Here is a 23,721-nt window from a genome sequence, read left to right on the forward strand (position 1 = left end):
ACATCATGTTTATATTGTTATTATGATATTCCTAGTATCATCTCTAGGGTGTTTTTAATATCAAGTATGATTAAAAGTATGATGCTTCCTATGTTATTTCTAACATTTATGATTATTATTATTAATTATCATGATTATTTATTATGTTGCTTGATATGCATATTATTATATATTGTTATTGCTTGATCACCTTTTATTGCAGGTTAAAGGGAATTTGGTATTTGCAATCACGCTTAATAAGATATTTAATAATCTTGTTAGGGCTAATTGTGATTATAATTCAAGTGATCACCAATAATAGTTTATTTGTGCATTAAATTCAACCAACATAGATTAAACAGGTTTAGGGTTAATCTTATTGATTGTATGTTAGTCAGAAAGCGCACATGAATACGAGCAGAATAAAGTAGAGGCCTATTATTAGGGCAGGTTCAATCTCTTTTAGGTTGGATTTGTACCTTCATCCCCGGACCCTTATCTGGTTCATGACCTTATGGAGTTGACGATCTCTTGGATCGTTAAGGGGTGTAACCTTCACCTCGTGAACGGTTTACAAGTTCCTTAAAAACTTGTTGGCGACTCTTTTGCTCTATCTTATTCCCTTTTGGACGCCACCGTACTTTAGTGTATGATCACAGTGGGGTTCGAGCTAGTGGGATTTTTAAGGCTTCAAATTATTCCCTACAGTTTTTGGCGACTCCACTGGGGAGGATTTCTATTTTAATTCCTGAATTTATTTCGGCAATGATTTAGAATGAGTGGATGAGACTCGAAAAGTTCTAAGTATTTCATGTGCGTAATTTTGATTAACATTATTGTCATATGCATAAAAAGGTTCTCATTGGAAAGACCATCCGTAATGAGTCAAAAACATAGGATTTTACACGTAGGAAATTTGAGAAATGTCTTTCACAACTAGGACTGAAATAACACTGCGCGAAACTGGATGATTTTATCGAGCACAGAAAGCTGCTGAGGCATGTGGGAAGTAGCGTCAGGGGCCAGAGCTTGGCGCCAAATTTTTAACCGTAGCGCCAGACGCCAATATTGGCGCCAGGCGCTACAGTTAAAAGTTGGCGCCAGTCTCTGTTTGCTGGCGCCAATTTCCCCCAATACCGAGCCAGAAATATGCGTTCTAATTTCGACCGGTTTTTCGTATTGTTTGCTCGATCCTACTTCCTGATTGAATTTTTTTTTTTCTCATTTTTCTGAAACCCATATGTGTTCTACATATGGACATAACCCTCTGGGAATTCATGCTCTATCTACCCGATTGAACGCTCCTGGCAACAAAGGGTACATCTGAGATGTTGAATTCACCAAACCATGGAAGTGAGTTTTTTCCTAAAAAACTCGCGGTGTTCTATCCACACGCGTTAACCCTTCATGGTTAGGCTTCTACGCGGTGCATCTGAACAATTAACCATGGACCCTGTTTGACTAAACCATATCCCGAACTTTAGAGAACTAGCGCCATGGTTAGGTTGCGAACTCATTGCATCATATTGTGCCTACTTGACTAATTGTGCATTATTTGTTGCGCATATATATTCTATGCTCCTCCTAACCGTTTGTTGATTTGTGTTGAGATTATAATTAATGACTTAAAGAACTTTGCCTAATTAATTAATTAATTAATCAATTCGAGTCAATAAAGTTTTTCTTCTTTTAATCAGAATTGGCCTAGTACGACTTTAGGCATACCCAAGTTGACTAATAATATCGAAAACAGTCCCAGACCGAGGCTCCAATGTTGGTGCCAAAATCTGGGCTGTAGCGCCACTGTATGGTGTGTAGCGCCAGACATTTACTAAAAAGTCTGGCGCCAACCACCATATTGTGACGCCAGTCCTGTCGCTTGGCCGACAGTTCGGATTATTTGTCGAGTCATCACCTAATGTCTAATTATTCAGTTTCCTGTTTAATTCGGTTAATTCTGCTTAATTGAATCAATATTCGAGTTTAGGCACTAAGTCCCATGGTCTTACACAAGAGTCCAAGCATGTCACTTACACTCAATACACACACCATTACACATGTCTTGACCATGATTAAAGGAGTCTTGTGTGCGCGCGTTATTTTTCGTCATTTTTTTTAGGGGGGTAAGTCGGATGTTAATCCTCCAATAAATAGTACTTAAGTTCCCTAAACACATGTACATTATTGCTCCCTAAAAATATGCATACTTTTTTTTAACAAAAGCCATAAAGTCAAAACTGATTCGAGTCAAGTAATTAAAACGCAAACTGGCTTAATCTACAGCGCGTGGTCAAGAAAGGAAGGACGATTAATCAAAGATAACCTCTTCGTACAAGTCCAACTTTTTGACAAACCTATAGCTCGCAAGAGGAAAGCAAGAGTTATAATGGCAACTCAGGAAGAAGTTAACGATCTCAAGAACCAATTGGCTACTGTAACTGAGACACTAAAGCTTCTCGCACTTAAGATCGAAGATCCTGCGAAGCAACAACAGATGGACCTCATGCAAGAAAGCCTAAGCAAGTTGTCCAGCGACTACAAGTTTCAAGAACTCACATCCCAAGGGGTCTCGGTGGATAAGGATCTTCTTCCGCAGAAGTTCAGTGCCAACGACATCCCAAAGTTTAGGGCAATCGACAACCCCTACTTCCATCTAAGAGCATTTGAAACAATAATGAGTATCAAGGGTGTCGATAAGAAAATTTTCCCTTCTTTGTTCTCGCTATCTCTCGAGACCGTTTGCCAACAATGGTTCTTTTCTCTTGAAAAAGAAAAGACCTCTACCTGGGAATCCATAGCAAACGCTTTCGTCGATAGGTACAAGTGCAACGTTCAAGTCGAAACTGACCATAGAGAACTTGAAATTCTCAAGCAGAAGGAAAATGAAGGCTTCACATCTTTCTTTAACAAGTGGAGAGAAACCTCAGCTAAAATGATTGAGGTACCAAGTGAAAAAGAGTCCGTGAGATTGTTCATTAAAAATCTCCAAGAAAAATATTCAAAACATCTTAAATATCAAAATAACCTTCATACCTTTAAGGCTGTTTATGATATTGGGATTAATATTGAAGATGACTTAGCTAAATCTAAAGTTGCCAACAATAACTCCAACAGTGGCTGGAAAGGAAAGAAGAGCGACAATCCTTCTTCTTCCAAAACCGCCCACTCGAATAATGTTAGCACCTTTAATCTAGGAGAAGTCCTTGCCATGAACAACCAAGGACAAAAGAAACTGTTTAGGAGAAACTTCACTCCTATTGGCATGAGTTATGACACCGCGTTTGATCGGCTAAATGCAAAAGGTCTTATAACTCCCATTGGACCATTCGGAGATCCACCAGTCGAGAATAGATCGCCTAATTGGAACCCCAATGCACATTGCAAGTATCATCAAGGTAGGGGCCATTCTACTGAAAGATGTTGGAAGCTTAAGGAAGCTATCCAAGACCTGATTGACAGTAATAAGCTGCCGTTGCCTCCTGCCAGTAAGAAACCGAGTATTGACAATGCACCTCTAGCTCACACATTGGTTATCTCCGATGAAGAAAGTGAAGTTGACCCCTCATCTCTCATTAAGCCTGTCAAAGTGACCGAAGAGGAAGAAGAAGAGATCTTTTTCGATGTCGAGGATAATCCTCCAGAACTAGCAAATGAGGTAGAGATACGAATACTCACACTATATATGAGGGAGACATCACAACTGTTACATGAAACTCTCAAAATTCTGAATGAACTTCGCAAGGAATATGATCAAGAACCTAAAAGAGAATTCACACCAGTAAAAACGGCTTATGAGGCAAAACACTTTCCCTTACAAGTCACCGAAAGACCCAAGAAGAGCAATAAAGTTTATACTCCAATTGGGATCCCGTATGCACAAATGTTTAAAATGCTCTCCGAGAGTGGCAAAGTCAAACCTCTCGAACCGAGACCATTTGAATCATTAAAAAGAACAGATAGATATTACTGTCAATACCATCAGTCAGGAGGACACACCATAGAAAACTGCTTCAAATTCAAGGATTTGGTGCAGAAAATGATTGATAGAAAGGAATTAGTCCGAATTCAACAAGAAGATGATATAAATGTTAATGGAGTATGGGACAGTGATGAAGAAGATGTCTATCTAAAAGACATATTAGGACCTTCACCTTCCATATCATACACCACGGACGACATTTGGGCTGAAGAATACAACCTCAGGTTTCAACGCAACCCATGCCTACCGTACAACAAGTTCCCATACCTATCATCGAAGACAATGACATCGTTAAACAATTCAAGAAGACAAAAGTAGAGATGAATGTATGGAAACTTCTGGCAACATCTCGAGAACATAGGTTGGCTGTGATGAATGCCTTGGATAAAATCGGGATAGATTCTGACACCACTCCTGAGGGACTAGCTAACTTCCTCACGAGTGATCTCCCTAGTCCAATTAATCTAATCACCTTCTCTGATAAAGATTTACCCCCGGAGGGTGACAAGCACTACAAAGCGTTAAACCTCACAGTAGTCTGCAAAAGAATGAATGTTCCCATGACGCTTGTAGACAATGGATCGGCTATTAACGTCTGTCCACTTAGGACTGCGAGGATGCTCGGCATAAAGAATGAGGATTTAACTTCGTCCACACAAGGAATAAGAGCTTACGATAATACTCGACGTCAAGCTCTTGGCAAAATAACCCTAAATGTGACGGCAGGAGCAATAGAACATGCTACTACTTTTCAAGTGGTAGACATCAAAGCCTCATTCAATCTGTTGTTAGGACGCCCTTGGCTCCATGACCTAAAGGCTGTCCCTTCATCTCTCCACCAACAAGTGAAAGCTATAGTTGGAGGAATCCCCATCACTATTGATGCTTCGCCAATGAGGATCAAATCAATAGAGAATCCAATCATCAACGTGGAGCACGAGGAAGATGATGAAGACCTATGGGGCTTTAACGAAGAAGTCTCCTTAATCCAAGAGGATGAAAGGACATCTCTTTGCCACGACCCCCATTCCAACATGATTATCAACACTATGCTGAAGAAACAAGGACACTTCCCTGGGATGACCTTAGGAAAGAAGAAGGGGATAGCAAAATCGATAGAGTCACCTGGCCTCCCTAAACTGGATACTTTCGGACTTGGTTTCGAACCGACTCGGAAAGATCTCAAGCGAGCCCAGGACAAATTGAAAGCACGTAGGGACGCTCGCATTCAAAAGAAAGAAATTCCAATGGATCAATACCCTCTTACGCTTAATGGTCAGTTTATAAAAGAAGGAGAAGACTATCCATGCTATGAATTTCCCGAACCATTTGTTGTAAATGGCATACGACAACCAGGATTCGAGATTTTCTTGGATTGCTATTTCACTGATGAAATCCCAACTCCCGTCCATAAGGAGAAAGCACCTCCATGCTTTGACTTTAACGTCATGGGATTACTGTTTGGGCGAGAAAAGAATGAGCCAGTTTATGAGGAAGACAACTCCTCACTCATTCAAACGGTCCTACAAAGCGAAAACTTCGACCCCTCGAAGCTAATTACTCCAGCTGAAGGATTACTGCAAGGGTGGTGCAAGACTATCAAGGTAATTACTCCGAGTGGGAGGAAGATATCAATCACGACAGGACAAGGGCCAATGTTTGAAGAATCGTCTGGGTCAGAGTCAGAGTCTGAGTCAGAGTCTTTCCCTTTAGAATCTTCTAAGTCTTTAGTTATAACGCCTTCCCTTCCTGTTTCTTCTCCTAGGATAGTTAGTGATCCAGTCCCTGAGGACATATCACTCTTTGATGTAATGATCTCAGAGTATAATAATATCGCTCATTCTCCTTACTTCTCGTGTTCCTCCCTAACCCAAGATGACGAACATTTCTTAGCTAACGATGAAAAAGATAAAGAATTTATTAAAGCAATGGAAACACTTGAAAAGAAAACACCAGTAATTGAAGAGACTGAAACAGTTGACATCTCAAATGATTCAACTCATAAAAGAGAAGTTAAAATCGGACTAACATTGAATAAACAAGAAAGAACCGATTTAATTAACTTGCTTAAAGAATTTGTCGATGTATTTGCTTGGTCATATGAAGATATGCCAGGCTTTAACAGAGAAATAGCTCAACACACTATACCATTAATTCCAGGAATGAAACCTGTAAAACAAAAGTTACGTCGAATTAAACCCGACGTAGCACTTAAAATAAAAGAAGAAGTTCAAAAACAAATAACTGCAGGTTTCATCAAGGTATCCAAATACCCCGAATGGGTCGCTAACGTCGTCCCAGTTCCAAAGAAAGATGGAAGGGTAAGGATGTGTGTCGACTATCGAGATCTAAATAAGGCAAGTCCAAAGGACGACTTCCCTTTGCCACACATCGATATTCTGGTAGACAACACAACAAATCACGCGCTCCTCTCATTCATGGACGGATACGCAGGGTACAATCAGATTCTCATGGCGGAAGAAGACATGGAGAAGACAACTTTTATCACACCATGGGGCACTTACTGTTACACGGTAATGCCATTTGGGTTGAAAAACGCAGGTGCTACTTACCAACGTGCAACAACTGCCTTGCTCCATGACATGATGCACAAAGAAGTCGAGGTATATGTAGACGACATGATTGTGAAATCAAAAGACCGTCCAGGCCATCAAGTAGCCTTAAGGAAATTTTTCGAAAGGCTAAGAAAATACAATATGAGGTTAAATCCCTCAAAATGTGCTTTTGGAGTCACCTCAGGTAAGCTCTTGGGGTACGTCATAAGCTCTAGAGGAATAGAGATAGATCCAACCAAGATTAAAGCAATCATGTCAATGCCACCGCCCAAGACCGAGAAACAGATTCGAGGATTCATTGGCCGGTTACAATACATAAGTAGGTTCATATCAAAACTAACAACGATATGTGAACCAATCTTCAAAAAGCTCAAGAAGAATGTACCAGTAACATGGGATGACGAGTGTCAAAAAGCCTTTGACCGGATCAAAGCCTATCTCGCAAATCCTCCCGTATTAGCGCCAACACTTCCTGGAATACCTCTTAGGTTATATTTGACGGTTACCAAAGAGACAATGAGAGCCATGCTAGCACAAGAGGTAGAAAACAAAGAGAATGCAATCTATTACTTAATTAAGAAGATGCTCGAATACGAAACACGCTATACACCACTCGAGAAATTGTGCCTCGCTTTGGTGTGGGCCACAACTAAGTTGAGACATTACATGTTGGTGCATACCGTTTTCGTGGTATCTCGATTGGATCCACTCAAATACTTGTTCGAGAAATCAACGCTCAATGGACGTATTTCAAGATGGATAGTCAACTTAGCCCAGTTCGATGTACGGTTTATGCCACAAAAAGCTATTAAAGGATCCGTGGTGTCAGACTTTCTGGCAGACTTTCCAATAGAAGACTCGACACCAATACAGGACAGTGAATTTCCAGATGAAAATTTGATGGTCACCAAAGATGATACTTGGACCTTGTATTTTGACGGAGCCTCAAACCAAAAGGGATGTGGTATCGGAGTGCTACTAGTATCACCTAAAGAAGAACACGTCCCAATCTCAATAAAGCTTGATTTCGACGTTACCAACAATGCTGCAGAATATGAAGCATGTGTGGTAGGCCTTGAAACAGCCCTGGCATTGGGAGTAAAGAAGTTAAGGATATTCGGAGATTCCTCACTAATCATCAATCAAATATCTAAAAGGTGGAAAGTTAGGAGCGAAAGCCTAGCTCCTTACCAAACTTATCTGGAAACTCTTACCGATCAGTTAGAGAAGGTAGAATACACATATCTACCCAGAGAAGAAAATTAATTTGCTGATGCCTTGGCAAGATTAGCCTCAATGGTTAGGATTCCCACGGATATCGAGCAAATGCCTCTAACTATCGAAAAAAGGCACAAACCGGCATATATACTGGCTATAGAAGATGACGACCCAGTCCAAGACGAAGATGAAGAACAAAAAGAAGATCCATGGTACACAGACATTCTCAACTATGTCACCAATGGAGAATACCCTCCTCATGCTGACAAAAGAGCTAAGCGAGCCTTGAGACTTTTGGATTCTCAATATGTACTCATAGACAACGAGCTACATAAAAGGGTACCTAAAGGTCGAGCTCTCCTATGTGTAGGGAAGGTGGATGCACAAAGAATAATGAGAATGGTCCACGAAGGAATCTGTGGAACTCATATAAATGGCAAAATGTTAGTCCAGAAAATAATGCGAGAAGGGTATTATTGGACTACCATGAATAGGGACTGCCATCAATATGTGAAAAGATGCCCTAAGTGTCAAATTTATGCCAACTTACAGCACGTTCCTCCATCTTTGCTCTACACTTACACCTCACCATGGCCATTCTCTACATGGGGAATTGACATAATTGGCAAGATCGCTCCTCTAGGGACAGGAGGCCATGAATTTATTCTAGTAGCGATTGATTACTTTACGAAGTGGGTTGAAGCACAATCATATGCTAAACTCACCGCAAAACATGTAGCACTTTTTATCGAGAGAAATATCATTTGTCGATATGGAGTCCCACATGAAATGATAAGTGACAATGGAACTCACTTTCAAGCCGAATGTGAAGAATTACTACATAAATATGGTATCCAACATCATCATTCGTCCCCTTATAGACCTCAAGCAAACGGAGCAGTCGAGGCAGCTAATAAAAATTTAAAGACTATCATCGAGAAAATGACAGAAAATTACAAGGATTGGCCTGACAAGCTTCACTTTGCATTGTGGGGTTATCGCACGTCAATCCGTACGTCAACAGGAAATACACCATTTTCTTTGGTATATGGAATGGATGCCATACAACCTGTCGAACTAGAAATACCATCTCTACGTATTGCACTAGAGAGTAAACTCGATGAAGTCGAATGGGCTAGGGCACGATATGAAGAATTGATCCTACTCGACGAAAAACGACTAGAAACTCTACATCACACTCAGTGTTACCAAACTCGTATGGCTAGACATTTTAATAAGAAGGTCAAGACAAGAAATATCAAAATAGGAGATTTGGTATTAAAGGCACTAAGGAAAAATGTTTTAGATCCAAGGGGAAAGTTTAGACCTAATTGGTCTAGCCCCTACATTGTCAAAACAATCCTGTCAGGTGGTGCAGCAAAATTAACTGATATGGATGGCAATGAATTCTCAAACATGACCAATCTTGACCAACCTAAAAAATACTACCCATAATTACTTGAGTAGGACACTCAAGAGAGCTACGTTCGGCCTGATTCCTTAAGAAAGGATACGTAGGCAACCCATTATGGGTGCGGCCACTTTATTTTTCGACATCTCCGCATTCCAGAATCAACAAAAAGTCAACAACAGTCGGAAAAGCAACTGGCGTCACAGAACAGAGCCTGGCGCCAGCAAAAAGCCATTAGCGCCAGACGACGGTATTAGCGCCTGGCGCCAGACCTCAATACTGGCGCCAATTCGCAATTATTGACGCCAATTCAATTATAAAATCTGGGCGAATTTCGGTGTTTTTTCGGAAAATTTTCGACTTCCGTACTCGAAGAATTTCTGGAAAATCAATTTTTTTTGGTTTTTTTTTTCATTGCTTTAATAAATAAATTTAAAGGAACAATTTAATTGAAAGCTGAAATTTCAATAATAAAATAAAATTACATTGTTAATGGAATTTAAATAAGGCTGAAATTAATTAACTTTAAATAAAAACTAAGAATCTAATAAATCTAAAGCTAAGCAATGTTCTAGTCTTTCTTCTCCTTCTTTGCTCTTTTCCAATTCTTTTCCGCCTCCTCCTCTTCATCCATTACTTTAGCCAGTAGGCATCCTTTAGAGGACCTACATTCAATCTTAGAATAGATTGTTTCTCCTTCAGCTAGCACCCCGTGCTTCTTTTCCACCCAAGCCTTCTTGTCTATAACTTTCCTTTTCCCTTTGTCTTTAGTAGTATTCTTCTTCTTAGGCATTATAGGTGTCTTGAACTCAATTCTTGCACCTAAGCGTTCCTTGGCCGGTGTCACCCTGTCACCTAGACGATTCTTCACATCAGTTCTACCCTGATCAATTGAAGACTTCTTCAGCAACCACTTCTTTACATCATTAGGCAAAGAAGGGGGAACCTTTTGGGTAATCACTTCCCATAAAGGTCTAGCGCTCCAGTACGTGTCAAATTTATCTACTTCTTGAGATATGGGATACTCATAGGGAGAACGAAGATCCCCGGAAGGAATATTTTGAAGCAAGCCATATTGTCTCTTTACTCTGCAGGGATAATAATATGTCATGCGAGACAAGCTTGGAAGACGGCAGAAAGGTTGCTTGTTAACACCAACCATCCTTTTTATTTTCCACCATGGGATGACCCACTTGATAGCAAAGTCACGTGATTCAAAGACTTTCTTCCACCCATGGCGCCCAATTTTAGGGATGCGCTTCTTTCTTCTTACAAAGCAAGTGGGCGTATAACTTTCAATGTCGTCCGGAGGGCTAATTAATCCTAGCCTTTCCATTAGCCACTTCTGAAAAAAAAAAATTTCAATATTACAATACAAAAATATATTTTTTAATTTCTGCAATTAAAAATATTATTTTTCTACCTGTAATAAAATTGGAGAACCGCGAAGGGGTGCTTTTGGGTCCCTTTTCAACTCATCTAGACTAATCATAGTCTCTCCAACTATTAAAGGCATCGGATTTCTCCCTGATTCAATTTGTTCTAGCACAGTGGTTATAATTGATTGACCCTCATTAATTTTACCACTACTAAGACAATATTGATTAAGCATGCAGAATAAGAACGCCCTTCTTCTATATATGTGAAAAGATTCAAAAAGCGGTTTATCAAAATAATAGCGTGCGAATTCTTTTAAGTTCACCACGTTGCCATTCACTATCCTTGATAAATCCCTTTCCTTCAAGTTAAAGAAGCGCTCAAAATCCTTATAGTAATATGCATCTACTCTAGGGATCACTACAAGGTCTATTGCAGGGAAGCCTAAAATAGCACCAAATTCCTCTGGCAAAGGGCTAATTTCATCATATCCTATTCTAAAACAATGTGTGTCAATGTTCCAATATTCTAAAGCGGTATGAATGAAGTCTATGTCTAGATCTACCCCTTTAATGCCATATATTCCCCCCAAGTGAAATAAATCCAATTCTTTTCTTTCTCTAGCATTGAGAGATCGACACCATTCATGAGAATATTGGGTGAAGGTTTTAGTGGCTAGAGACATGATTATTATTTTTTCTAAAGAGAAGAATAATTTTTTCGCTGGAATTATGTGAATAATCGACTGAGCAGGGGGCTATTTATGCACAAATTGCGAGGAATTTCAACCTAACTGGAATACGTAGTCAGCGTCAATTGGCGTCACACACCCGAAATTGGCGCCACACAACAGCTCTTGGCGCCACACGCTAGCAATAGCGCTTGGCGCCACGCGCCACAGGCTGGCGCCAGCTGGCGCCAAGTCAGCAGGACAGCCGCGTGTGCTCAGTTTGCGTTTTGATATTAAATTGGAGTCGGTTAATGACTTTATGGCCCCGTTTTAATTTTTTCTAAATATCTTTCTATCCTTTTATTAATTAATTAAATATAGCAATTATGTTTAGTTAATTTTTTATTCTTTTTTTGGATTTTATATTAAAATTCAAAAATCAGCCTTTCTCTCCGTTTTATTTTTCCTTTTTATTTTTTTCCTTTTGGGGGAGAGAGTCGGATAATACCCTCCATCAATAATAAAAATGACGGAATTTTTGCGCAAAATTGTTATCACATTTGCACACACTAATATACACTAACATAATAATAATACATAATAATAGATTTACAGAACAGAGTGTCTAAATAACAAGTCAAAGGCAAAGTTCTACAAAAAGTCAAAATAAAATACATATACAGAAATAAACTACGGCGCCGGAGGACGTAGGCCCATCATGCCATAAAACTGCGCCATCCGAGGAGTCACCTCTCCACCAGCTCCAGCCTCAGCACCAGTTCCAGTCTCCGTAGGAGGAGGGAAACTCAAAACAGGACCGCTCCAGCCAAGGCCAACCTGAGGCTGAGACCGCGGAGGCTGCTGCGATGACGAGCCAACCTCGTACATCCCACCACCTCTGAAAGCCGAGGTAGCCTCTCCTAACGGTGCAGCAGGAACCTCCTCAGAAGAAGACCTTGAGCCCTCAGCAACGTCGGCTCGAGCAGCCTCGGAACGACCACCTCTACCTCCTGACGAAGTGCGACGACGTCTCGAGCTAGACCTCGCCGGCTCTCTTCGCCCCTCAGGCCTCGTACGGGTGTGAGAAGCAATCGGCTGACCCTGCAAAAGAAATAAATCAGAAACAAGGTGAAAACTGAAGCATAGTGCAGAAACAATAAGTAAAGAAAAGGTACCTCTCGGACAGCGTCGTCTCGACGACAGGTAGCCGCGTTCCTCATCCGGACGAGTTGGCTCCGGAAGGCATCAATGCATCGTGCCATAGCCGAAACCACCTCGCGTGAGAACTGTCAAGGAAAGTTAAGTCAGTAAAAATGCATGATAACTGAATACAAGATTCTGAATTAGAGCTAGACTTACTCTGGTCTGATGACGAGGAATCGACCGCTCCACGAAGCGCTCGCCCTCAGGAGCCGGAGAAATCATCTCCTCGATCGGCCCGTACATCCCCTGGTAGTGGATGGACATACGAGGTGGCACAAACTCAGTGGGACCCTCCTGATGAAACAGAAAGAAATCAGTAAGGTATTACTTGGGGGCTACTCAGTGAAAAACAAAAAGCCAAGAATCTTACCCTCACATCCTCGGCCGGCACGAGGGCTGGAGCTAACAAAGGAAGTAGCTCCTCAGCATAACTCCACCCAAGGATCACATGGGACCGCCAAAGAGAACCAGGCTCCTCAGCCATGCTCGACAATTCTCTCTCGTCGAACATGTGGCGTGGTGGAGGAGCAGGAACGACAAAGGCATCGGAAGAGTGTTGTCTAGCAACTCTATCTCCTAAATACGCAATCGCTCCGTAGGTCCCCAGAAAGTAACGGCGCTCAGCAGAGTACTGTGCAGCTAATCCAGGGACTGTCCAACCACCCCATGGCCGGTATACTACCTCGGGTCCCTATAAAAATACCATTCGGGTAAGAACATGTATAAAACGTCGCAGAAGAGCAAGATAAGCACCAAAAATCGTACCGAGATGATCCGACTCCGGACACGTGCAGTAGACAGATCCACATGGTGGCCTCCCCAAGAGGCGCTCACTGGATACCCCCTCGGCGATGGTCTCGCCGGCGCAATGGAAGGAAAGTATTCATAGAACCAGATCTACAAAAAGCTAAAGCATGAGTAAATGCTAACTAAGCATATAGGGCTAAACTTTACAGGGAATAATGTTTACCTCTACAACTTTCCAGAAAGCAGACAAAGCGACATTCGTCCTAAGAGACCGGTGGCGACACGAGTCCCTCAGTGCGCGAACGAAGTCAGTATAGGCCAAGCTGGCCCAGTCATAAGTCCCGATCCGCCGGAGATCGCGAACAGCAGGGAGATAGTAAAGCAACGCCCTACTGCCCCTATCAGGGGAGAATGTCCTTGACAACAACATCAGCACAAAGATGCACACCCGCTGCTCTCGGGTGGTCGCATCGTCATCAAGAGCCGCTGCCAGCGTCGAGCGGCGAATCCCTCTAGCACTAAACTGAGTCGTCTCGACCTCAGCTCGGGCCCGAACATCAATCGGCCCCAATAGTTCCTCGACCTCTGGAGAAAAGACGTCGATACCGCCGTCGAATGGCAGCGGCACAGAAGAGAACTCCAGTCCTGTGATGAGACTGAAGTCTGTAGGAGTGACCATCATCTCACCCCATGGAAAATGAAAGGTGTTGGTGGTGTCCCAAAAGAACTCCACCAGAGCGCATACTACGTGGTGACCCCCGCTTGAGGCAACCATAGCCTCGGAGGTCTCAAACAGGGCAACCAGTCCGCAAGACTCCCATAGGAGTCTCGTCTCTCGATCTCTGGTGATATGCATCCTATACAAATCGCCTAGGCCATCGCAGCCAGAGCCGTGATGTCGTGTCCTTCCAAGCTCGGTTCCCCGTCTCACCCTCTCAGAAATGTGGTGGACAGGGGCAAAGAACAAGGTCTGCTCATCCCACTCTGGGAACTGACCAAGCGAAGTGGACGGTGTAGTGTCGTCCTCCACGGGCTCATGCTCCCGTCTAGTGTTTCGGGACCGTGAACCTGAGCCTTGTTGTCTAGCCATGCTACATTGTGCAGAATCATCATAAATCAAGGTTCTATAGTATTTAAAGGTTTGCCTAGCCGCATGATACTATGTTCGCAAAAACAGAGTACGTAGTACTAAAACAGAGCACAACTTCGAATTGAGCATGACAGCATTTTTTCAAGCAATCAAACAATTTCTTGCAACACTATAGTGATTATTGTGACAAATTGAACAAGAATTGCTAGCAAAAACATCAAGAACGAGCCACATTGTTTTTCACGACCTTAGGAGGTCCAACAATGGCGGATTGCTCATTTCTTCGCCAAATTGAGTCAAACAAGTCTCAAATTACTTCCAAAGCAATATATAAACATAAACAAGCAATTTCATGGCATAAAACTTGATAAACAAAGCAAATTGAGCATTATAAGTTTCGAATTCTCATGAAATTCGTGAATGAATATGCCAAAAATTCATAAAAACCGGTGTGAGTTGGAAGAAAACTTACATAGATCGGGAATATGGATGAAAAGAGCTTTGATTTGCAACAAATTTGAGCGAATTCGGTTGAGAAACGAATGAGCAACGATCAATTGAAGTTCCGACTTCTTTCGAGCAGCGTTCGCAACAAACCAGAGCACGAAATGAACTGAAAACGGGAATTTAAAGTGATTCCCGTCCTGGCGCCAGTCCCTAGGCATTGGCGTCACATTCTGTGCTTGGCGCCAGACGCCAATTTCAGCGCATGGCGCTAATGCCATATGTCTGGCGCTGATTGATTTTCAGCGACGCCAAAGTAGCCAGCCACCTTCTGGGGTTGTACTAGTCTTCTGCAATATATTCTGGGTTCCTTGGTACGCCAGTTAGCCCCTCTAAGCAATTTGACATGATTAGGTAATCGGCTTGATTACATAAAGTGATCGACCTAATGAAAAGATCGTCTCACTAAGCTTAAAGCGCCTAAGCATTGGCTCATTAGCAAAAGGCACCGACATACAAGTTCATTAGCAAAAGGCACCGACATATAGGTTCAGGAGCAAAGAGCGCCGACGTACAGGCATAGCAAAAAAAAGCAAAGTTCAGGCGAACTTTTAAAGATCGACGGGCGTGGATCTTCGGTATTTTCCTTTGGGAGATTATCGCATCAAATGAGGATGACTTCAAGAGAAGATGTCTTCGGCATCATTCCCTAGCTTGCGGAAAGTTGTCACAAACAACTGAAGGTAATTTCGGGCGAAATTGTCTTCGATCATAGTTCCTGAGGCATGGAACGTGATCATAATGCGGATGAGAATTATTTCAAGAGAAATAATTTTCGATGGTATTCCCTTGGACGTGGAATATTATCACGGCGGAGAGGATAGTTTCAGGCGAAGCAATATTCTAATTTGGAAGCAGTTACAAGGCGTAGCGGTTTTCAAGCGGGATGACATTCTCTAGCTTGTAGGAGGTCATCAAAACAGATCGGTTACTTTCAGAGACGTGTGCTCGACGGTGCAAGATACGCGTTTCTTAACTCTTTTATCTGTTTAACTAATGCTAGTTTTGCAGGTATCGACGTTACAAGATTGATTTAGGATCGCAGAACGTTCTGAATCATTCTCCGTCCCTATCGTTACTTTGACTTTCGTTTTCGAAACTTGCGTTTCTCCAAACTCAGTCAAAGTGGGGGCTTCTGTAGACACCCATTTGTGTCTCCCCAAAACCAAACCCAGTGATGAGTACCTTTCACGTCGAATCATAATCGAATGAAACGAAAGTGTGGAAAGGTCTAGTGTTGCGGAAAGTTTTATTTTCTTTTCTTTTCTTTTCTCTTCTCTCTGTTTTTGAAAACTTTATTTTAAGAAAACAGCCAATCCAGTTTGGTTGGTCCATGATATGGGTCCAATAGTAGTGTAGTTGGATGGGGCTTGCAAAGACCTATCCAACGATATATTATAAGCCCAATTCCGATGAATATTGAGGAAGTTATGGCCAATTTACTAAACTAGGCCCGGTTTGAGTTTTAAGTACGGCCCAATGATCTAGGGGAGGGCCTAATATGATTTATCATTCCTAATGTAATTAGGAATGGTTTTGGTCTTCTAGAACATTCTAGAAGGTTCTCATCATTCTTAATTCAATTAGGATTCTTTAGAGTTTTAATTAGATCAAATAGCATTTTCGACTGAAATTATATTATTTTATCTTCCAGTACGGGAATTTTATCAGAATTTCGAAAACGCGTTAAAAGCCGGTTTGGCGTCCAACCCCAGGCCTTGGCGCCTGGAACCAGGATTGGCGCCAGACGCCATCCATTGGCGCCTGGCGCTAACCACTGGTCCTGGCGCCAATGAGCCAGGGCTGGCGCCAAGGTGGTTCTGTGGTCTTCAGACTCTGTTTTGATAAATTATCTTTTTTGGCTGATTTTCTCTATAAATATCGTATCAAAAACTCCGTTTTCATGGACGGATTGTCAACACCAATTATCAACTATCTTCATCATCAATCATCAATAACATTGATTCTTTAGTATTCTTTTCTATTTTGCTTTTTAATACAAAATTCCGCATTCACAAGATCTTGATACACCTAGCCATATTCGAAGTTGCCTTCGCCCTAGACGTGAAAGGTTTTAATTTCTGAGGGTTTGGTCCCAAATCTCTCTTTCAATTATTTAATTTAATTGCTTTGTTTATTATTTTCCTTGAAGTTACTAACGTGTGTATTTTGTAATTAGAAAGAGGTACGAGGCATCCAAGTAAGTACTTTATTGATTAATTGATTTTATGATGTAGACATCATGTTTATATTGTTATTATGATATTCCTAGTATCATGTCTAGGGTGTTTTTAATATCAAGTATGATTAAAAGTATGATGCTTCCTATGTTATTTCTAACATTTATGATTATTATTATTAATTATCATGATTATTTATTATGTTGCTTGATATGCATATTATTATATATTGTTATTGCTTGATCACCTTTTATTGCAGGTTAAAGGGAATTTGGTATTTGCAATCACGCTTAATAAGATATTTAATAATCTTGTTAGGGCTAATTGTGATTATAATTCAAGTGATCACCAATAATAGTTTATTTGTGCATTAAATTCAACCAACATAGATTAAACAGGTTTAGGGTTAATCCTATTGATTGTATGTTAGTCAGAAAGCGCACATGAATGCGAGCAGAATAAAGTAGAGGCCTATTATTAGGGCAGGTTCAATCTCTTTTAGGTTGGATTTGTACCTTCATCCCCGAACCCTTATCTGGTTCATGACCTTATGGAGTTGACGATCTCTTGGATCGTTAAGGGGTGTAACCTTCACCTCGTGAACGGTTTACAAGTTCCTTAAAAACTTGTTGGCGACTCTTTTGCTCTATCTTCTTCCCTTTTGGACGCCACCGTACTTTAGTGTATGATCACAGTGGGGTTCGAGCTAGTGGGATTTTTGAGGCTTGAAATTATTCCCTACAAGCACGTATACAGATAAAGTGATTATTGCATAATGAACGTTGGTTAGGTCAAGGAGCTAAGCACGATATGCTTTTTATGATTAAAAAATATTGATAAATAAATGTTTCTCAGCACATTATGCGATGCATGAAACAATGAATATTGCTCAGGTCAGGAAGCTAAGCAAGTATACAATGTTTCTTCTAATGAATGTTGTCTTGAAACATGCATAGTGTTGAAACAAGATTTCATGATAAAGGGCTCTTAAAGGGAAGGATGATTGATATGGATATGGATGTGTGAGTGAAGTGTGTGAATGTGATACTAAGGCTGGCTGTAAGGGTTATGGCGATGGAAAGAGATGTGAGAAGAGTTAAAGATGGTAGGCTAAATGATGTGGGTTCAAGCCCCCCAAGTCTAGCTCTAAATGGGTAGGGGTAAGCATTGGATATTCTTTGACTCGATCATGCATAGATATGAATATTAATGTGGCCGCACCTCAATGTGAGGTTGCCTACGTATCCGTTAGGAATCAAGCCGAACGTAGCTCTAACCGAACTTTGCACAAGTGTATGTACACTTCAAAGAGGTCTTTCAAGGGTTGTAATATGGTTAAGCTGATGGTTTAAGGAAGAAAGGGGTAAAAGGCTCAAGACCCGAGAGAAGCCCCCAAGATGTGTAATTGTGAATTTGAAATTTTTGAATTTTACAAGTTTATTTTCAACATTTTTTTTTTCTTTTGAATCAATGTAGGCAATCTCAGATCATGCGGTCCATCACTCACTTAGCATTCATGTTTCTCAGCACGGTACCAAGCACTCGATAAGAGACGCAATTCGAGATGTGTTCATATCAAAGACATTGGAACACTTGCCTTTAGACATTGTTTCATTGTTGCTTTGCTGCTTTTTTTTTTATTTGCTTTTTTTTTACTTGCTTTTTGAATGTTATACAATTACACATCTTCCAATCCCAGGTTTAAGTGAATGTGGGTTGAAGAAATGAAGGCCAAACGTTAGACGAGGCTCAAAATGGTTGATGAAGAAATGAAATGTGATTGAACAGTTAACAGGGAATGACATGGTTGCAAAGGTGCCTCAAGTCATTGGTGTACCTTGGTTTAGTTTGGTAATTGATTTTTTTTTAATTTTTTTTTTATTTTTGAGAATGAATGAAGGAATGAAAAATTCTATGATCGAGATGTAAAGAAAATTTTCTCATTTTATTAATGGAAAAGGTGAACGAAACACATGAAACATATAAAAATTCAAAATGGAAAACCTATGCTAGACATGAATGGGGGAATGAAGATGAATGATAAAGAAATAAATCATGAAATCTTGCACGAAGGATCTGCTGTGCGCCTTGTGTTCATTACTTCTTGCCGACTGGAGGGACAAGAAGTTTGTTTGTATCTACCAAGTCTTGAATGACGTCCTTCAAATTCCAACATTGCTCCGTAGTGTGGCCCCTTCCTTGATGGTACTTGCAATGGGCATTGGGATTCCATTTGGCGCTCCTTTCTTCAGGTTTTGGCTCTGGAAATGGCCCAATAGGTGTGATCAAGCCTTGACTGTAAAGGCGATCAAAGGTCGCATCATAAGTCATTCCTAAAGGAGTGTAAGTTCTTTTCTTCTTGGGCAATGGAGTATCAAGAGCTAACACTTCATTGAGATCAACTTGGCTTATATTGTTGGTAGTATTTTCGTGCTTAGAAGACGAAGAAGAAGGATGGTCGTTCTTCTTGTTTTTCCAAGTGTTATTATTGTAACTACCATCAGTCTTTATTAGCTCATCCTCGATATTGATGCCGATGTCGTATACAGCTTCGAAAGTGTTCAGTGGAAGAAATTTGAGATGTTCCCTATATTTATGAGTCAGATTTTGAATAAAGAGGCGAACCATCTCTCTTTCTTTGGGAGGATCTACCAATAGTGAAGTTGTTTCCCTCCACCTGTTTAGGTAAGCGGTGAAGCCTTCATTCTCTTTCTGTTTGAGAATGGAGAGTTCACGTTCAGAAGTTTTAGTTTGAATGTTACACTTGTAACGATTCATGAAACTGTCGGTGACATCTTGCCAAGTCGCAGTATGCTTGGCATCTAAGGAATAAAACCATTGTTGGCAAGCATGTTCTAAGGAGAGAGGGAACACCGTAGGGAAGAGTGTTACGTCCAATCCCTTAAGAGCCATGGTTGTAGAGAACGCCTTCAAATGGAATATTGGATTGTCAGTAGGCTTGAACTTTGGAATATCATCAGGGGTGAACTTTTCAGGGAGTCTGTCCTTCACATCCAAAGGAGTGGGAGGCCGTTCCACATAAGTGAAATCCTCAGAAATCTTACTCATTTGTTCTTTCAATTTGTCAAGGGTGGAAACAGTGACCTTGTTTTGTTCCATGGTAGTGACCCTAGTGGTAAGGGTTTGCATCATGGCAGACAGTGCCTCGATGGATTTGTTGATGTTCTCAATATCTTCTTTAGTGGCGATTGAAAGGTGATAAGTAATGTGGAGATGGCAAAGTTCTCCTTGAACGCCTATTAGATCTGAGAGATTGTTGCAGTAATTACTCGAACCGTATTAATCTATCCCTGCTCCTTGACCAAGTACTGTGAAATAAAATAATTCACTTAATTGTTTGACTCATTGCTCAAGATAGGAAAGGAAGGAAAAAATAGACATTTGAAAACAGGTGAGAAAACTCCACTCATTTTTTTATTATGACGAAAAAAGGGTGCATGAACCTAATATACGATCATAAACGACCTGGTGCACGACTCGAGTCGGAACATAAAGAAAGTGTGTGGACTATACTTGACTCGTGAGTGACTAAGTGATGTTATAAGACTCGTGGTATGATCGTATGGCTAGACATGTGAACAATAACAAAAATGACTGACACGAGGACCAAATTAACACGGAAGACTTAAAAAAAAAAGCTGACTGAACTTATTTCAAGGGCACCGTGACACGGAAAATTGTACCGTGTCACGGGACAAGCTGCCGTGACGCGGTCGAATTTTTTTTTTTTCTGGAAATCCACCGTGCCACGGTGGAAATTGCCGTGACACGGTGAACTTTCCCGTGCTACGGTGGATGCTGACGTGGCACTTTTTTTTTTGCTGGAAATCCACCGTGTCACGGTGGAAATTGCCGTGACACGGTGAAATTTCCCGTGGCACGGCGGATGCTGACGTGGCACGACAATTTTTTTTTTTTTTTGGAAATCCACCGTGCCACGTTGGAAATTGCCGTGACACGGTGAACTTTCCCGTGACACGGTGGACTTTCCCGTTCCACGGTGGATGTGACGTGGCACGGGATTTTTTTTTTTTTTGTACTAATTACTAAATGAGTACGGTCCATTGGCAATCGTCAGTCATAAAATAATCCACCATAGACAAAGGAAGATCGTTAAGGTTAAGATCAAAACGACCAAGCATAAAACACGTAGGCACAATGATGCAAAGAATAGTTCGCAACCTAAGGTCAAGTTCTATGTTCGACTATGGTCAGGTTTATTTGGTGTCAATAGGGTACCATGGTTAAGAGTTTGAATGCGTTAGCAAGGCAGCCTCCCTTGAGGGTGTATGCCAACGGGCGGCTCCGCAAGTTGGTGATGAAATCGAACTCGACTCAATGGTTTGGGTGGATTTAATAACTCGGATGAACCCTTATTGCCATGAGCGTTTTTGGGTTGATAGAGCTTAAATCCCCCGGGGCTAAGATGCATGTAGAACACACACGCTTTTTCAGAAAAATCGAAGGAAGTTGACTGTGAAAAGATAAAACAAGCCACCGGACTGATTTTAGGACTGCCATGACACGGCAGAGATTCCCGTGCCACGGTACTGCACACCGTCAGACGGTGCACTGTACCGTGACGCGACAGATTCTGCCGTGGCACGACAGTTAGAAAATCTGACTGGTACCCTGTTTTCCTTCGTACGCAATCAAGTTATTCAATTTCTCCTACGGGACACACCTAAATGCGACGTTAAAACGTCTATGCATATGCAAAAATGCCAAATTAATCACAGGAATATTTTTCAAGAATATTTCAAGTCTCATCCTCTCATCTTAATTAAATACCAATCACTCAAATCGATAAATAACCAAGAATCCTCCCCAGTGGAGTCGCCAAATTGTAGGCGTCATTTGAAGTGCGCCTACGTTAAGCATGTGTGAATATGCTTGGCACTCTTAGGAAGTAGCTTAGGAATTGACATATACGATTAGGGACAAGGAAAGTAGGGAGCCGCCAAAAAGTTTTTTAAGGAACTTGTAAACCGATCACGGATCATAAAAAGGCAACCGTGATAAGGGACAACGATAGGCAACAACGATTGACCCGTGAAGGTTACACCCCATTCATAATCCATGAGATTAATAACTCCATATGGTTCGGAACACGAAAGGAGGATCGGGGATGATGGTACGAAGTGAGTCATGGAGTCACATTCGCCCGTATTTGCCTCTACTCGATTCTTATAGTGAAAAGTGATCCTGCGATCTCAAAGGCATAAAAAAAAAAATCAATTTGCTCCAAACTATTATTAAGCTAAATTGGTTTAATATTAATGCAACATATAATTCTAAAATATTTGTGATCACTTGAATTAAATAACAAGATTAAAAAGGAACCTAAACCGGTTGTCCAAATTATCTTATTAGGCGTGATTTTCAATTACATATTCCCTTTAAACATGCAATATAGTGATCAATAAAAATAATAGAATAAACATTAATATTGGAAGCAATTTAACAATAATTCTAACAATACAAAATCGTTATAAAAATAATAGAAATAAAAGGAACATAATTCTTACTTTAATTCTGTTTGTTTGCAACTGCAAAATAATAAACGAGTTAGTAACTTCAAGGAAATAATAATTAAATTAAATTAAATTAAGTAGAGTTGATTTGGGGCCAAACCCTCAAAAATTTCTACCTTTCACGCCTTGGCTTAAGGACAGAACCATGAGTAAAGTATGGACTCCTTGGAGTGCTTGAAGAAGGAATTTTGAAAGAAGAAGGGTAGGCTAGTGTTTAGGCTAGAGCATAGAAGAGAGAAAAAACTAGAGAATTAATTGATGCCCCGTACATCATAAATGAGGGGGTATTTATAGAAAAAATGTGCTAAGGGAACACACGGAACCCTAAAATGATAAAACCCTAAAAAACTATCCCGCGACACGGCAAGGTGTACCATGACACGGGAAATCCCACCGTCAGACGGGAAACTTTCCTGTGACACGGTACAAATTTGCGTGACGCGGGAAATATTTAGTGAACGGGAGGAGAAAACATGTTAAGGGTTTACGCGGAAAGGACACGGAAATCTCCGTGTCACAGCAAATGTCTCGTGTCACGGGAAACCCCACCGTTAGACGGGAAAGTTTCCCGTGACACAGTGGACTGTTGCCGTGACGCGGGAGATTTCAGTCCGTTTTTCCGTCTAAATTCATTTTAAACCCTAATTTCGTTCAGCATTTTAAGTGCCGATTGATAATTTCGGGCCATTTTCTGATTTTATTATTATTTGGGCTAAAATAAATAAAAAGTTTGTGCCAAAATAATAAAATAGTAAAATAATAAAAAATTTTAAAAAAAAGGTTTTGGGCTAAAATTAAATAATAAGTTTGGGCTAAAATTAAAACTATGCTTTGACCAAACATCAAGACTAATCCATGGACTATTCAAAAATTAAATTTAATCAAATACGATTTTTTAAGCACTCTCGGGATTAAATACTGAACCCGACCAATAATGGCGGTGAAAGGTTGTTCATCATCGGGTTTGGTTTTGGGGAGACATTTTTAGGTGTCTACACCTGTGAACCCCCCATTTTTTGGGATTGAAATTCAACCTGGTTGAAGTCTCCAATTATGATATGGTTGTCGGGGATTGCCATTAGGTGTGATTGTAGCATCTCCCAGACCTGCTTCCTATCATCTAAATATGGCGATCCGTACACAAAAGTAAAAATAGATTCAAAGTTCGTGTGGTCAAAGACCTTACATGAAATGAAAAAACGACTACTGGCCAACCATTCAACAGAGAACAA

This window comes from Chenopodium album, chromosome 9 (assembly GCF_948465745.1).
Source record: "Chenopodium album chromosome 9, dcCheAlbu1.1, whole genome shotgun sequence".
Taxonomy (NCBI): Eukaryota; Viridiplantae; Streptophyta; class Magnoliopsida; order Caryophyllales; family Amaranthaceae; genus Chenopodium; species Chenopodium album.